We start from the raw sequence: 17501 nt of genomic DNA, 5'->3' as shown, positions 1-17501 counted from the left end.
AAATGCGGTTTGTGTAAATCTGGATTTGGATATAATGTTCTCTTAATGCAACCACATTCAAAAATATGATCATTAGCAATCGTTTATATATGCACTCAAGTCATAAAAAAAACCATTTACCTAAAGGCTGCTATGTAACCTGTCTTCAAGGGGCTGCTGCTGAAACTCTGCCTGATGTGGCCACTGCTTCCCTCACCGGTTTGATCTGACGTTCCTTGCTAATCCCTCACCCTATAATCCAGGCATGTTCAAATACGATGGGAGGGGGGGTTGGTTAATGAGGTAAACTCTGGAGCCACACTATACCCCTTCCAAACCGTGTGACTCTAGACAAGTCACGTTAGAGGGTCTTTACGTCTCTGTGCCTCAGTTTCTTCACCTGTAAACAGGGATGGTGGTATCTAGTGTTTTATTATTATTATTATTATATTATTATTATTTTGGAGGTAGAGTAAGCTTAGAATGCAAACCACAAAAATAGTTCCTGACACTTAGTAAATACTGTTGTCATTATCAGAATGTCCGTCCATTTGGAGGCCTGACTATGCTTCTTCTTCTTCCAGACCCTGTTTAAGTGTCATCTGTTGTGGGAAGCCTAGCCAGACCTCCCCGGGGCAGAGCTAACACCCGTTCACTGTTCCACGCCTGTATTTTATATGTACTTTTATATGACTTCTATTACACGGGACTTCAACCGCGTTCAGTTTTCTGAATCAAGAAGAAGTCTTCATAGCCTGACATAATCTGACAAGAGAGTAATCGCTGTACGAGAAACTCTTGCTTTTATAAAGAACAGCTCAGGGGCGCCTGGGTGGCTTGGTCGGTTGAGCGTCCGACTTCGGCTCAGGTCATGATCTCACGGTCCGTGAGTTCAAGCCCCGCGTCGGGCTCTGTGCTGACAGCTCAGAGCCTGGAGCCTGTTTCGGATTCTGTGTCTCCCTCTCTCTGCCCCTCCCCTGTTCATGCTCTGTCTCTGTCTCAAAAATAAATAAACGTTAAAAAAAAAAAATTAAAAAAAAAAAAGAACAGCTCACCAGAAAACAGACTCCTCACTGTAGAGAATAAACGGGTGGTCACCAGAGGGGAGGGGGGTGGAAGGGGTGGGGGAAATAGTTAAGGAGATTAAGAGTATGTGTATCGTGTGGCTCAGTTAGGTGTCCAACTCTTGATTTTTGTTCAGGTCATGATCTCATGGTTTGTGAGATCGAGTCCTGTGTCGGGCTCTGCACTGTCAGCACAGAGCCTGCTTAAGATTCTCTTTCTCTCTCTCTCTCTCTGCTCCTCCCCCCTCCCTCTCTCTCTCTCTCAAAATAAATAAACATTAAAAAAAAAGAGGGGTGCTTATATGGCTCAGTTGGTTAAGCGTTCAACTCTGGGTTTTGGCTCAGATTGTAATCTCACAGTTCGTGAGTTCAAGCCTCGCATTGGGCTCCACACTGTCCATGTGGAGCCGGCTTGCGGTTCTCTCTCTCCCTCTCTCTGCCCTTACCCTGTTCGCTCTCTCTCTAAGTAAATAAATAAACTTAAAAGAAAAAAAAAAGAGTACACGTATCATGATGAGCACTGAGTGATGGATGAAAGTATTGAATCACTCTATTGCACACCTGAAATTAATATCACACTGTATGTTAACTATACTGGAATTGAAAACACAAAGAGTAAAAAAAAAAAAAAAAAAGAAGAAGAAAGAAAGAATAGCTCATTAACCCATTTGAGTGTGTAACCAGTGAACTTGAACTGAACTGGCGAAGGAATATTTTCAGGGAGGAGTACTTCCTGTCTTGGGCCGGCCTATTCCCAATTTGTCAACATCCTGCCTCGTAGCTCCCACCATTAACCGCACAGCCCCGAGGAGTAATGCCTGATGCCAGTGTCCCCTCTCACCCCAGAGGCCCCAGCCACAGGGAACCGCTTTCGGTTCCACAAAAGGCCTCTGGGCCTTCCCTACAGCTGCTCTTTCGGTCCCGAGCATTTTTCAGCCCTCCCTTCTCCCTGTTGCTTACCTGTTGTTCCTTCAATCTTCCTTCCTTCCTCCACCCCTGAAGCCTTCCCTTATCTCCGGAGATGGAGTCCATTATTCTCCCAGGCGGCCACTCAGCTCCTCATACTTCCCCTATCACAATGCTTGCTACGTCAAAAAAAAAAATTTTTTTTTTTAATGTTTCTTTATTTTTGAGACACAGAAAGACAGAGCATGAGTGGGGGAGGGGCAGAGAGAAAGGGAGACACGGAATCCGAAGCAGGCTCCAGGCTCCAAGCCATCAGCACAGAGCCCGACGCGGGGCTCGAACTCACAAACTACGAGATCGTGACCTGAGCCGAAGTCGGATGCTTAACCGACTGAGCCACGCGGGAGCCCCAACACTTAGTACATTTTACTGTAATGTTTTCTCTGGGTTTTCTGCTAAACTGTCTCTCTCACAAGACAGGGACTATGCTTGGAAGACTAACCCCAGGCACAGTCCCTGACCTATAGTTGATGTGTAGTAACTGTTAAGAACCAATATGGACTAGTGAATGAACAGAAGGAATGAATGCTTGGTAGCAGGTATCCACCTGCATGACATTTTCTGTCTTTTTATCTTTCTAAGGAGTTCTCTGCACCATGGGGCTTAAAAAAAAAAAGAAGTCATCTCTCAAGGATAGGATGGAAATGGATTAGGAGAGCCATAATGGAAACCTTTAAAATTTCAAACTAGAGAGGTGCCTGGGTGGCGGTTAAGCGTCTGACTTCAGCTCAGGTCACCATCTCATGGTTCGTGAGCTTGAGCCCCGTGTCCAGCTTTGTGCTGGCAGCTCAGAGCCTGGAGCCTGCTTCGGATTCTGTGACTCCCTCCTTCTCTGTCTCTCCCCTGCTCACGCATGCTCTCTCTCAAAAATAAACATTAAAAAAATTTTTCAAACTAGAGACTCTCAGGATCTAAGTTTTCTCCCACTTCCTTAAAAATCCAGCCCTGGGGTGCCTGGGTGGCTCAGTCGGTTACGTGGCTAAGCATCTAACTTCAGCTCTGGTCACAGTCTTACGGTTCGTGAGTTTAAGCCCTACATCTAGCTCCTTGCCGATGGTGCAGAGCCTACTTGGGATTCTCGCTCTCTCCCTCTCGCTCTCTGCCCCTCCCCAACTTGTGCATGTTCTCTATCTCTCAAATTATATAGACTTAGAAAAAACCCAGCCCTTCCCCAATTCAACATGTTTTAAAAGAAAGAAAGGTAAAAGAAAAAAAACACGATATAAGGAAAATATGTCAATGCCAGAATGTTAAGTATGGTTTTCTCTAACCCTGTGTTCATTGACACAAAGGCCAGTAGCCACATGGGTCACTGAGCACTCAAAGGGGGGCTAGTTTGGATTGAGATGTATTAGTACAAGGCACATTCTGGATCTTGAGGAGTTAGCATGACAAAAGGAATTTAAACTATTGGTCATATTGATTACAAGTTGAAATAATAGTAATTCTGATATATTAAGTTAAAGAAAATATATTAAATTTGATTTCACTTGTTTCTTTTCACTGGTTTTAATAGGGCTTCTAGATGATTTAAAATTGCATTTGCAGGGGTGCCTGGGTAGCTCAGTAGGTTAAGCGTACGACTTGGGCTCAGGTCATGATCTCACAGTCTGTGGGTTGGAGCCCCGTGTCGGGCTCTGTGCTGATAGCTCAGAGCCTGGAGCCTGCTTCAGCCTGGAGCTCATTTCCCTCTTTCTCTACCCTCTCCCACTCATGCTCTCTCTCTCTGTCTCTGTCTCAAAAATAAACATTAAAAAAACCTTTTTCGTTAAATTGCATTTGTGGGCATATAGAGGTTAGTTTGCAAGTGGGGTCAGGCGGCTACCTCCTTTCTGCTCAGAGCTGTTTTTTTCAGTGCTTTCCTGGTTTGCTAGATGCCTTTGAACCCTGGCGTTTTCTCCACTGCCTTTGGTGTGACCTCTGGGGCTAGCACTGTGGTGAGGCAGCAGGGTCTGCTCCCTGTGTCCTGACCTTGGGTCCTGTTTGCCCAGATACTTACCACAGCTCTCAGTTTCTGTCTCTGGCCCTGACTTGCGACCTGAACATAACTCTACACACTTCCCTCTGGGCTCTGGTTTGTTTTTGGTTTTCTCCGTGTTCCCCGCATGTGGAAGTTTGGCAAAAAGAAACGAGGTCTGTCCTTTAGGCAGTTACTTTGAAATCACCTATCAGAAAATATTGATAGATGAAAAAGACACCACAAAATGCCTCAAGTCGGTAACTGTAATAAACAGCTTGTCAACATATGCAAACTGTTTCCCCTCCGTTCTCCCGAGTTAAGGGAGGATCGCTTCTTCCACGAAGCAACCACCTGGGTAGAGGGTTGGGTGAATCAGTTGGTCACACAACTGTCCTGGGTCTTCAACTGTAACTTTCTCGGCCACAGCCAACGAATTCTCTCGCTACAGAAAGGTCGGCTCGGTTCTCTGGCTCAAGTTTTCCTCTATGTATAAAGCGAGGCTTTTTCAATCGTGCCAACTTTAAAAGTCCATATGCTTCTATGCTTGCTTCTCCATGTGAGTGGGAAGGAGAAGAATTCTAAATAAACACAAATCTCAAGCACACACATCTCTTCCAAGTCTTTTCCTTTCCTCGGCGCTGGCAGAAATAACTCCTCCTCTTCAGGAGTCTCAGCTTTTCTTCCTGTCTGTGGTGTAGGGTCAGTAAGCGTTGGCACTTTGGAGTCATATGACCTGGGTTTAAATCCTGGCTCTGTCACACGCTAGCAGTGCGATTTGGGGTGAATAACTTCGAGACTCTGTTTCTCCCCGATCCAGGGGGAGCCTTTAACTTCTCTGAGCCTCTGTATGGGGGGGGAGAACATGGTCTTATGGAAAACACCTGGCCCAGAGGAGCTGTTTATTACCATATTATGCTTGATCATACCTCTGGGGCCTGGGGCCTTGTTCCTCCCTCTCCTGCCAGCACCTACAATAGCTGCCTTAAAAAATTATATATATGTATATGTATATAAAATATGTATACATATGTATATAATATGTGTACCTTTCCTGACTTTTAGAAAGAAAAATATGCCTCATTTGACTCTTTCTCTGGTTAATGTCTTACTTTCCCCTTCATTTCAGCATCAGTTCTTGGATTGCGGGTAGTTTACTGCCTTGCTCTTCTTTCTTTCTTTTCTTCTCTGTCATGTGTCATGTGCTCTGACGCTATAGTGACCCTCAAGACACTGCTTGAGCAGCGACCGGCCGGTTGGCAAATCCAGCGGTCGCCTGTCCGTCCCGTTCTTCCCGACTTCACTCAGCACCCGCCGCCCCTTCTTTCTTTCTTTCTTTCTAATATTTTTTTTTAATGTTTATTTTTGAGAGACAGAGCATGAACGAGGGAGGGGCAGAAAGAGAAAGGGGGACGCAGAATCCAAAGCAGGCTCCAAGCTCTGAGCTGTCAGCGCTGAGCCTGATGTGGGGCTTGAACTCATGAGCTGTGAGATGGTGACCTGAGCCCAAGTCGGATGCTTAACCGACCGAGCCACCCAGGCGCCCCTCGCCGCCCCTTCTTTAGATGCATTTCTTGCCCCGTAGCTCTGATGACCTCCCGAAGTTTCCCAACCAGGCAGATCGGAATCCCTATAAAGTCATGAGCCCTGAATGATCTCTGGCAATCTTGTCACCTGCTCTGCTCACTGCCTGTCCCCTCTTTAAAATAAAGCCACGACTTGTCCTCTGTCCTCAGACCTCCTGCCAGCCCCTTCTCCCCCCTCCCCCCACCACAGGTGGTATGGTGACACTCCTCCTCCCTGGCCGAGCCTGCACCTGCAGCCACACCGCAATAAACTCCTCCCCTCCAGCACATGAGCGGAAGTGGCTTCCCAGCTAAAGCCAGACCCTCCACCTCTGCCCTGGAACCTTCCTCTCTGCCACCTGGGCACCTTTAGGGGAAAGAACAGATCATCAGTGATTTGGCTTCAGCCTCTCCCACTCCACTATTTCCTTCCGGCAGCATTTAGGATCTCGCCCATCTTAAAAAAAAAAAAAAAAATCTTCCTTGCCCTCACTTCCCCCTCTAGTTACTGCTTTCTCTTCCTTCCTCCATTTTGGCCAAAGATCTTGAATTCGAGCCCACGCTCTGTGCTTCCTCCTTTCGCTCTCCGCTCCGGTTTCTGCCTCGAGGCTCTGCCGAGGGCTCCCTCCATGCCTTGAATTCTAAGTGTTTTATTGGGATGTAGGATCCTCTTAATGATGAGGGTGAAGATGGTACCATCTCTGTGAAACACCTGCAGGGTGCAGGTGGATTTAGCAAATTAGCCAGGGTCACCTGGCAGGGGTTTGAAACCAGCCAGCGGGGCCCAGAGTCTGTGCTGCTGACCCCCATGCCACGCTACTCCATGCCTCAAACTGGATGGTGCGTGTGCCCAGCACACTACGGCGCCTCGCATATAGTAGGAGACGGACCACCATGCTTGAATGAATGGACACGTACTGTCGCCATGGTTCAGGTTCTTAATCTCTCGCTCTGAGAATAACCAACTAATCATCAGGCGCCTGGGTGGCTCCATCAGTGAAGCATCCGACTTCAGCTCAGGTCATGGTATCACAGTTCGTGAGTTTCAGTCCCGCTTCGGGCTCGGTGCTGTCATCGTGGAACCTGCTTCAGATTCTCTCTCCCCACTCCCTGGCCCCTCCCTCCTCAAAAATAAATAAACATTAAAAAAAAAATCACCCACTGATCAAAGGTTCTTATAAAGTGCAGGGGCCAGGGGCACCTGGCTGGCTCAGTTGGTGGAGTGTGCGACTCTTGATCTTGGGGTTGTGAGTTCAAGCCCCACATTGGATGTGGAGATTACTTAAAAATAAAATCTTATTTTTCTTTCTTAAAGGGCAGGGGCTGAGGTCTATGTCTATTTTTCTGAAGGAAGGTGTAGTTTTCGTGAATTTTTCATAGGAGTCTTTGTCCCCCCCCCCCCAAAAAAAAAGTTCCTAACTTCTTGATTCATTCATTTCTCTGTCTTTGGTTTTATTTTCCACAAACGCCTCCCTTATGTCTGGTGCACTGCCGTTAGATGACTCGATTGTCAATGTTTTAATTCTGCTGCTGATAAAAACGTAAGAACAAATAACTTCCCTGCACCTGAAGAAGGCTCGAGTGCTTCCTCAGCTGGCTGCCTCCAAGATAAGAATCAAACACTTCGGCCCAACGGCTGAGACTTTAAGTAATCAAACCCCAGGACGTTTTACCAGTACCTGTCTTCCATTTTTCTCCGACTTGAATCATCTGTCCAGCCAGGCTGAAGTCTTGTACCTTTAAAACTTCTGTTCGAACACACTTTCGTCAGCTCCTTTGACAAGGATATGTTACATTCCTGATCTAAGCCAGGACTTTGCCTGGGGCTTAGAATACAGGGATGACTACAACAGAGTCCTTACTTGTGGGAAACTGTCTAGTTTGGGAGACATATGTGAAAACAAAGTCCCCAAAATAAGGGATGACACATTTGTGGGAGTTATTCCCACTTAGAGGTGGGATGGAGCCAATACAAAGCAGACTTTCTCTAAGCTCAACGTGTCTGTATTCTTTTTTTTTTTTTTTACTTAAAAAAATTTTTTTTTTTTAACATTTATTTATTTTTGAGACAGAGAGAGACAGAGCATGAATGGGGGAGGGTCAGAGAGAGAGGGAGACACAGAATCTGAAACGGGCTCCAGGCTCTGAGCAGTCAGCACAGAGCCCGATGCGGGGCTCGAACTCACATACCGCGAGATCGTGACCTGAGCCGAAGTCGGACGCTTAACCAACTGAGCCACCCAGGCGCCCCAACGTGTCTGTATTCTTTACGTGTTTCTTTTCCAACAAGCATGCCTTAATTTTGTAACCAGGAAAAAGGTCTTATCAGGTAAAGACTATGATTAATTCAATTAGGAGCACCTGAGTGCCAAGGGGGGTGGGGGGACTGTAACTGTCCAAGAATTAGTAAAATTAGGGGCACCTGGCTGGCTCAGCCTGTGGTATGTGTGGCTCTTGATCTCAGGATTGTGAGTTCGAGTCCCACGTTGGGGGTAGAGATTACGTCAGCAGATAAAAACAAACAAAACAAAACAAAAAAGAATTAGTAAAATTAAGGAGGAAAGGACAATCAACCAGTAGAAAAGTGGGCAAAATAGACATTTCCCGGAAGATGAAACATTTATGGTCGATAAATATATGAAGACAGGTTCAATCTCATGAATCGTCAAGAAGTAAAAATTGAGACCGCAGTGAGATTCCGTTTGATAGCCACTTGGGTGGTGAAGATTAAGAAATCTGACAATCCCAAGTGTTGGCGAGGATGTGGGGGAACAATGGGCTCCCATAGATGACGCTGAAACCGTGAATCGGTAAAAAGCACTTTGGTAAACGGTTTGGAATTGAAACTGCAGAGTTGAAAGTTGACTTTAGCCTTTGACCCAGCATTTCTACTTTACATAAATACACAAGAGAAGTTCCTGCCCTTGTGCACCCGTGGGTTTTACACACATCTTCTTGGCAGCACTTTTGCGAAAGCAAAAACCTGCAACAACGCGAACGTCCATGATCAGAGCATCGGTTGTATTAGTTTGAGTTCCCCAAAAGCAAAGATGGGGTCGAGGACTCGGGTGCAGGTTGTTTATCTGGGAAGTGATCTCGGGCCTCGGGAGGGAAGGAGAGAAGGGTGAGGCAGAGCAGGAAGGGAGGCTGACACGGGGCATGAGATTCCACGGACGCCTCTGAGAGGTGTACAGAATGCCTCCCAGAATTGTTCATCCGAAGGATGGGAGCCTGGGGCGTTTATCTCTTGGCTCACATCCCCCCTTTGGTCGAGGGTTAGCTCTCCTCACTTTCAGGCTGCGCCTGCAGGGCTGCCGAGAAGGCTCTTGTGGCACAGAAGGGCCTGAAGCAGAAACTGGAGACACCCAAGGCCTAACGCTCGCATCGGGAATTGTCCGTGTTGGGAGCTCACGAAACTGGCCACCACATGTTTGCCTAAAACCTGAGACGGGCCAAGGGGAAGAACACAGGGTGCCAAGAGCCTCTGCATCGAGAGGCAAAGTCATACTAGTATATTCACACTCCAGAACAATCTACAGCGGCCACAATGCAAATAAACTCGGTTACATGCAGCAGGCCCAGATAAATCTTAACAAAATAACACGGAAAGTAAAAAAGAAGTCCCAGGATATTATGTAGGGCACAATGCTCTTTAATGAAGAAACCAACTGGGGGCATAGGGTGGCTCAGGTCATGATCTCAGGGTTTGTGGGTTCAAGCACCGCATGGGGCTCTGTGCTGACAGCTTGGAGCCTGGGGCCTGCTTCGGATTCTGTGTCTCCCCCTCTCTCTGCCCCTCCCCCGCTTGCGCTCTGTCTCTGTCTCTCTCTCTCAAAATAAATATTTTTAAAAAATTAAAAAAAGTAAAGAAAATAACTAAAATACATGTTTTGGGAATATGCATGCAGGTTTGCATACACAAAAATATATACTTAAGTGTTTATGTAAATATATAGACATAAATTTCTAGAAATTAAACTTATTCTGTGTACATGAATTCTAAGGGGGGAAAAACTGCAAAGGATTATTAAAAGAACTAAGGAAATCTGGAAAGTTAATGAGAAAAGGACGAAAAAAAAAAAAAAAAAGAAAATGGGCAGAAAGATACAAACAGATATTTCACAAGAGGAAATATATATAGCTGTTAAGTATATATAAACACATTCAATCTCAACTTTAAAAAATGTTTTTAATGTTTATTTAGTTTTGAAAGAGAGGGGGGGAGACAGAGGATCCGAAGCAGGCTCCATGTTGACAAGAGGGAGCCTGAGGAGGGGCTGGAACGCAAGAGCCGTAAGATGATGACCTGAGCCGAAGTTGGATGCTTAACTGACTGAGCCATCCAGGCGCCCTTCAACCTTTGTAAAAAGCAAGACTTTTTAACTTTAAATTTTTATAAAGCTGGGGTAATTTTTAAAATTGAAGTGTAGCTGGTGCACCGTGTGAAATTAATTTCAGGTGGACAACATAGTGATTCAACAACTCTACACTCCACTCCACTCGGCACAAATATGTAGCTACCATCTGTCACCACACAGGGCTATTACAATGCCATTGACTATGTCCCTTTCGTCCCCATGACTTATTCATCCCGCAGCTGAAAGCCTGGCCCTCTCTCTCCCCTTCATCTATTTTGCCCATCTTCCTCCCCCTGCCCTACTGACAACCACTGGTTCCTTCTCTATATTTAGGGGTCTGTTTCTGCTTTTTGTTTGTTCATCTATTTTTTTAAATACATTTTTTTAACATTTATTTATTCTTGAGAGACAGAGAGACACAGAGCATGAGCAGGGGAAGGGCAGAGAGAGGGGGAGACACAGAATCTGAAGCAGGCTCCAGGCCGTCAGCACAGAGCCCGACATGGGGCTCGAACTCACAAACTGTGAGATCACGACCTGAGCCGAAGTTGGATGCTTAACCGACTGAGGTACCCAGGCGCCCCTGTTCATCTATTGTTTTTTATTGTTTTTTATTTTTTATTTTTTATTTTTCAATGTTTTTTATTTATTTTTGGGACAGAGAGAGACAGAGCATGAACGGGGGAGGGGCAGAGAGAGAGGGAGACACAGAATCGGAAACAGGCTCCAGGCTCCGAGCCATCAGCCCAGAGCCTGACGCGGGGCTCGAACTCACGGACCGCGAGATCGTGACCTGGCTGAAGTCGGACGCTTAACCGACTGCGCCACCCAGGCGCCCCCATCTATTGTTTTTTAGATTTCACATAGACATGATATCAGAGTCAGGGTAATTTTTAAAATTAATTTTTGATAATATATTTATTTTCTAGATAAAACTATTTTTAGGAGCAAGAAAATAATAAACATAAGATTAACTGTTGGGTTTGGGGGGGGATATGTGTAAGTTGTCAATTCTAACTTTTACAGTGGATGATCAGTAACAAAAGAGGGTCAGGCATGAACCAATGAAGGGGTTCGACCCATGGATTATATTTAAACCAAAGCATCTTGAAGTCTAAGAAATAAGATTATATGGTATAATAAATATATTCATAGGTACCTATAAGATACACTGATAACATGAAGGAGGGAGCTAGGAGATGCTCCCTCACACCTGGGAAGGGCAGGGAAGTTTGACCAAAGACGTGACAGCTAATGGGGTTAAAAGAACCAGGACAGGGTTGCCAAATTTGGGAGAAGGTGGAGGGCGTGGCAGGGCATTGTAAGTGGAAAGAGCAGCATGAACAAAGATATGGGAATGAGAGACAGTGTGGCGTGACAGATAATTAGTGTGGGTAGAAAAGGAGAGCGGGAGAGGGAGAGGCGCATGAAGGACCGAGAAGATTCAAAAAGGTCCGTCGTTGTAAGGAGGTGAGATGGTTTTCCACATTGTAAGCAAACAGGAGCCTTGGAGGGTTTTAAGCAGGATACTGACGTGATTCATTTCAGGAAGATTCTCACGGCAGAGTGGAGGACTGCTTGGAAGGTGCTGGGGGCAGGAAGGTGTCACGATCTTTGTCCAGGTGAGAGATGTGCACGGCTTAATAAACTCAGGAGCTCTGGTGTGTGTGGAGGGGCGTGTGTGGTCTAAACCAAGAGGTTTTTAAGATGTGGAATGGGCAGAATTTTATTTCCCTGCTCTCCCATGTTTTTCTTTATAACACTTATCACTCTTGACATATTTACTTATCTATGGTCTGTTTTCCGCCCCACCAGGATGTAAACTGCAGGAGAGCAAGGATGTTAATTTTGTTCCCTCCTCAATCCCCAGGGCCTAACAGTTCCCGGCACATGATGGGTACTAAACAATTATTTGTCGAAGGCATGGAGTTTAGCTAGGAAGGAGAAATACAGGGTAATAGCCAATAGGGGAAGAATTTCCAGCACTCTAGTCTAATTTAGCTCCTGTCTCTCCTTTTAATCTCTTCCAGAGCTCAGTCTCCAGCCAAGTATTTGGCAAAAAAAAATAAATAAATAAATAAAATAAAATAAGATGTGCCTGCTTCTGCCTCTCATCCTTGTCTCAGCCTCAGTTAACAACCTTTCCTCTTCCCTCCACCTACCCTCCCTGCTCTCTAGCTACCTTCACTTTTTAATCTCTGGAAACCCTGGTTTTCTGGGTTCCCTTAAGATCCTTGGCCATATGCTTAGACGGTTCTTACGTTGTTATAGGATCACATACCTGTTAGATATTGTGCCTTTGTCCTTCCAGATCTACCCTCCATCATTTTCTGGAGGCTGGCCTTGAAGGACGATGTCATCAGGGCTCACTTGCCCTTAGGCTTCCTCTTGGGTTCAGCCAGTGGGAGGCAGCACAGGAGATCTGAGGGCAAGAGAGAGACAGGGGTAGGGCTGTATTCCTGTACGTTCCTATTGGCCTTCCCTTTCCATCAGCCATTGTTCTCACGTAGCCCTGGGTTTCCTCTCTTTGCTAGCCCTGGGGTGCTTCATTGCCCCTTGTTGGCTTCCCTCAAACGTGCCCACATCTTTGCACACTGTCCCTTCATTAACTCTCTTCAGTTACACATTTCAGAGTAGGCCATCTGTTTCCTGCTGATCTTGGCTGATACAAAAGCAAAAATACAGAATTGTATCTTTTTTAAAAAGTTGAGATACGATTCACAGAATTCACCCGGTTAAAGTATACAATTCCGTTTCAGGTTCTTAGTATGGTAGAACAAATTGTATCTTTTTTCCAAATAATATGTCATTAAGTGTTTTCCAAGTTACCCCTTTCTGCTTACTCAGTGGTAAGTTACACAATGTTACACACCGTAAATTACTTCAACTTTCACTATCACAAAAAGGCAGTAGCACATATTGTGAGTGTGGACGTTCTCTTTGGGGGAGGATTACTTCCCAAGGAAAAGTTGCTAGGAGTGGTATTGATGAATCAAAAGGGAGCCATATCTCTTTTAAGGCTCTTCAGAAGTAGCGTCAACTGCTTCTTAAAAGGATTATACCAATTCACATTGCCACAGCTTTTCCTGAATACAATTACACCATCTTATTAGCACTGGAAAGTGTTTAAGATACATATAGTTTGCTAATGCAGTATGTGATGTTACCATTTGAATTTCTTTGATAGCCATTCCAATCTTAAACCATTTAAAGCCATGTTTAGCCACATGGGAATGGAGGGACAGTGATTTTGAGGGGATTATAAAATGGATCCATGACGGAAGAAGAATGTTAAGATATACGCATACAGAGTCGGTCATACTGGTCTATGAGCATTAATGGCTCTCTTAATGGACTCTCTGGAATCAACACGTTCCATTCCCTCTGATTGAACATAATGACTACTACCTGTGACCTGCTGAACGCTTTGGATTAATGAGTTCATCTGTGGAATTCCAACACACTTCTTCCTACTAGTTGAGTTAGATGCCTAACGGGAGTCTGTTGTGTTTGGTCCCAAACTTGCTTATGACAACTGTATGCCAGAGTGTAATTAATTTAAGTGACACAAACTGATGAAGCGTGTGTATAAAGAGAAAGAGTTGTTTCTATGAAATGTCAGTTGAAGGTTTAGCTAATGACCAGTTGAAAACTGTCAAACCAGGTGTGGGTGAGACAATTACAAAGGATTTTTTTTTTTTAAAGAAGAAGCCTCCACTTATATTGCTTTTCAAGATGTTTTAAGTCCTTAGCCAACTTTAAATTATTTCTTAATGTTTATCTATTTTTGAGAGAGAGAGAGAGAGAGAGAGAGAGAGAAAGAGAGAGGCAGGGGAGGGACAGAGAGAGAGGGGGAGAGACAGAATCTGAAGCAGGCTCCAGATTCTGAGCTGTCCGTACAGAGCCCAAGGCAGGGCTCGAACCCATGAACTGTGAGATCATGACCCGAGCAGAAGTCAGACGCTTAACAGATAGAGCCACCCAGGCGTCCCAAGTCCTTAGTCAACTTTAAAGAAACAAATTGGAAAGCACAGAAAATATACCACAGATAGGTTTTATGTGAGATAGGGCTCAAGAAAACTGTAATCAGCACTGTTCCTCAAAGAAAAGGTTTGGCTCGCATCAAAAGATTGGCAAATGGGTGTTCCTTATAGGTTTTAAGTGAAAATGAAATGTTAAGGCATGTATTTGCCATTTTTTATAATTCGCTGCGTTAATACACTTTCCCATTCAACTGCCAAACTAATGAGTCAGATCCAGTTTGTTTGGGCAGGGATAAATCCTTATTCCCCAACTTTGTTTGCTTGTTTGTTTTCATAGGAGGTCAGGTAGGAGAGAATTTATCCTGGGTCTTCCAAAAGGAGCGACTTACCTAATTGGTGAATTTGGATCTGCCTGCCCTCAGAGAGTGCAATCTTCTCTAAGCAGACACAGTTAAAGTGGCTAGGCCCCCTCAAGGTGAAGGTTGGAGTTTTGGGGGAGAGAATTTTAATTCAGGGAATCTTAAAAAGCCTACGGGTCATCAGCTAAGCCACATTCTTCAGTTCAGCTCTGTTGGTGATGGAGTTATTTTCATCTCCTCATTGGTTCTGGACTTTGAAGAAAGGGGTGGTACTTACTGTCTCTATGATATTCCAACAGTGGTGAGTAAGACAGCTTTTATGTACTGTCACAGTCAAGATACATTTTTTCCCCCTTTCATTGTAGTCTGTGATTCTGTTCATTCAAATGAAAAGTTGTCTCTGGTTTACAGGGTCGTCCGGCCTTGTCTGAAGTTCAATCTGTATCTCAGGCTAGACAAAGAAGAACACATTTACAGCTGCTGAGAGATGCTGGTGTCAGGAAATATTTGCTAAGAAGGGAAGAGGAATATAAACATGGCTTGTGTCAATCCTTCTATCCCCACCCCCACCACATCCCGAGAGTCTCACCTGTCCTGTTGATTTCTGGGACATGTAAACATGGCAAACTTAAGGGCACAGTCTGTATGGCTAGTTAAATGAGAACTGCAAACATAGCAGGGAATAGTCTAGCCTCTTTTCAACATCCTTTGAAGCATTTTGTAACCCTGTAGTGGGTTATAAAATCAATGTAGTAGGTTCTGACCGGTATTTCAAAAGAAATAAAAATCATGAAGTTGAAAGTCTCAGCCAGCAGTGCATAAAGTAACAGTAATACTTCATGAAACTTCTCGGAGGTGTGTACATGTGTGTGTATATTCTGGGTTGAGATGTGCAATATATTTCGTATAGAAGGTCAGAGTCAAAAACGTTGGCAAAGAACATTATTCAGCAATATGAGAAGGAAATACTGTCATTTGTGACAACATGGATGGACCTTGAGGGCATTATGCTAAGTGAAATAAGTCAGAGAAAAAGATAAATACTGTGTGATCTCATTTATCTGTGGAACTCGTAGAAAGTTCTAAAAAACTTTTTTTTTTTTTTAAAAAAGCTCTGGTTTAAGGTGCACATTTCTTCCTTTCAGCTTCGCTCTTTGCTAATCTGTTCTCTCTGAAAATCTGGTGCCTTGTGAATAAAAATTGTAGTGATTAACAGGCAGAGAAGCCAGGGCCAATTCTCATTCTGTAAGCAGCTGGAATGCAAAATACGGTTGCCCCTGCCTCACTGCTCTGAGTCAATCACATGTCCGACTATCATTACGATAGAAGGGCTGAGATCCAGAACCTCATTAAGTAAGAGGTTACAGGAAAATTTACTTTGACATTTATCACCTGCACAGCTCAAGGTCCAGTGGTTCTTGCCAGCCACAAATCACAAAGGGTTCAGCTTGGCATTTAGGACTATGGTCCCATCTTATTTTTCCAGACTGGGTCTCCTACTTTTCTCTCCCTTGAATCCTATGCTTCAACGAAACTGACCTGCTACTGTTACTGGACTATTCCCTCCAGTTCTCATTTTGTGTCCCTCCTGCCTAAGGCAGCCTCCTCAACTAGCCCATCTGTGCTGACCTAAGTCCCTTCCATCCTTCAAAGATCCCTTTCCAATCTCCTTGATTCCTCTTTTCATTTTTTTTAAAGTAGGCTCCATGCTCAAGGTAGGGCTTGAAGTCATGACCCTCAGATGGATAGTCACATACTCTTCTGATTGAGCCAGCCAGGCTCCCCTCCTTTCTTGATTCCTAATAACTCTTTCCAACTCCGCAAAGATCTTAAAAAAAAAAAATTCTTAAAAATGCTTTAAAATATCACCTTTCCTGATTTAAAGAGAAATAGTAATGTACTGTAAAAACAAGAAAAAGAAGACATCACAGAAAATAAAAATCCCATTTTTTAAATCTAGCATGATATCTATACGTGATACGCATAGTATGTGTATATATTACAAGCTAGTATTATCTTATGATGTGCCTTTCAATTGCTGATATCTTCCATATCGTCGATCTTTTTCTTCAACGTGATTTTTAATGGTTACAAATAAACCATAATTTATTTAACAGTCATATAACACTGGGTGCTTTGTTTTCACATATGGTGCCATATCTGGGGGGAATATAGATGGGGTGGTACCCAGGCTATAGTGACAAATTTCCTAAAAGCGCACAGTGGAATACCGGCAACAGAAAATTGGGGCCAATAGGATAATTACGAGAACCGTAAATTAGGAGAAATAATTGGAGCAATAGGATAATTAGGAGAATTGGAAATGTTGGCAGGTAGGCAGGGTTTCCCACTTTAAGAGGAATAGGGATCTGAGCCAGTTGCGCTGAAGTCTGAAAGGGCAGTAACCTCAGAAGGCCTATGGATGACTTTAGGGTCATCTAGGCAGCTGATGCATGGAAACATGCAGGGCTCAGGAGGCCTCCTCCCCATCTCAAAATATTTCTGTTTATGCATGCATCCTTGAAGTCTTGTAGGAAGAGGTGTGTCCCTTCTCTGATTTCTTCCTCCCTCTCCACCACCCCTTCCTCATTTTCCTTTTCTGCGATCTTGCGCCGTTAATGACCCCATCTCTTATCCCCCCCTCCCCCCCCAGCTCTTTTCAGAGCTCCACGTCATGCTGGGTGAGGGGGCTGGGGTGGGGGAAAGAGAAAGAAATCACCTGTCTCCTTTACTCTTACTACCTCTTGAGCTACAGGCCTCTCCGGCTCACTGCCAAACGTCTGGAAAGATCACTCTTTACTGCCTTCACCGCTTCGCCGCCGCGCACTCCTTATCCGAGCGCTCAGCTCGGTGCCTGGCGCACAGCGGGCCCCGGCTAGAAGTTAGTTCCGCCCCTCTCGCAAACTGGCACCTCTTTCCTGGTTCTTCAGAAGGAATGTCTCCGTGCTCAGCAGTGGGTGTCCGCGGTCGGAGACACCCTGACCTAGCTGCCACCTCAACGCCGCCTGTTCCCAGGTGCGCTGGGCTCTGGGAAGGTCCCGCCGGTCACCCGCCTGGCCTTCCGCCCGCGTCTCTGAGTTCTCACCTTGCACGGCCGGGGCTCCCCCAGTCACTCGGACATCTCCCAGGTCTAGCCCCGGGACGCCCCGCTGGCCGGTCCTCAACTCTGCTCGCCGCGGGTCTCCCGGTTCTCCCAGAGGCGACGCGTCAGCCTGCCCCCTCCCCCGCCCCCCCGAGGCCCGCCGCCAGCAAGTCCCCGCGGCCCGCAGA

The 17501-nt window shown here is 45.2% G+C and overlaps 1 protein-coding gene and 1 long non-coding RNA gene across 6 annotated transcripts in view; one reads left to right on the top strand and one right to left on the bottom strand.

Annotated features, from left to right (window-relative positions):
* Positions 1–17501, top strand: part of SLC28A1 (solute carrier family 28 member 1) — a 233135-nt gene that overhangs the window by 43466 nt on the left and 172168 nt on the right. The gene's annotated exons all lie outside the window — the stretch shown is intronic.
* LOC109273497 (uncharacterized) lies at positions 448–17460 on the bottom strand. Of its 3 annotated transcripts, none has more exons than XR_002083085.2 (5): positions 17317–17460; positions 14509–14682; positions 12171–12311; positions 2004–2128; positions 448–744 (listed from the first exon to the last, which is right to left on the bottom strand). It is a non-coding gene; the product is annotated as an uncharacterized LOC109273497 (long non-coding RNA). The 3 variants fall into 3 exon arrangements; XR_008416871.1 differs by lacking the exon at positions 448–744 and adding an exon at positions 4009–4174 and having other exon boundaries at positions 1678–2128; XR_008416872.1 differs by lacking the exons at positions 448–744; positions 2004–2128 and adding an exon at positions 10789–11575.

The sequence above is a fragment of the Panthera pardus genome, unplaced genomic scaffold (assembly GCF_024362965.1).
Source record: "Panthera pardus isolate Hobbes unplaced genomic scaffold, ASM2436296v1 HiC_scaffold_23, whole genome shotgun sequence".
Classification (NCBI taxonomy): Eukaryota; Metazoa; Chordata; class Mammalia; order Carnivora; family Felidae; genus Panthera; species Panthera pardus.
This window is presented reverse-complemented; position numbering and strand designations above follow the sequence as displayed.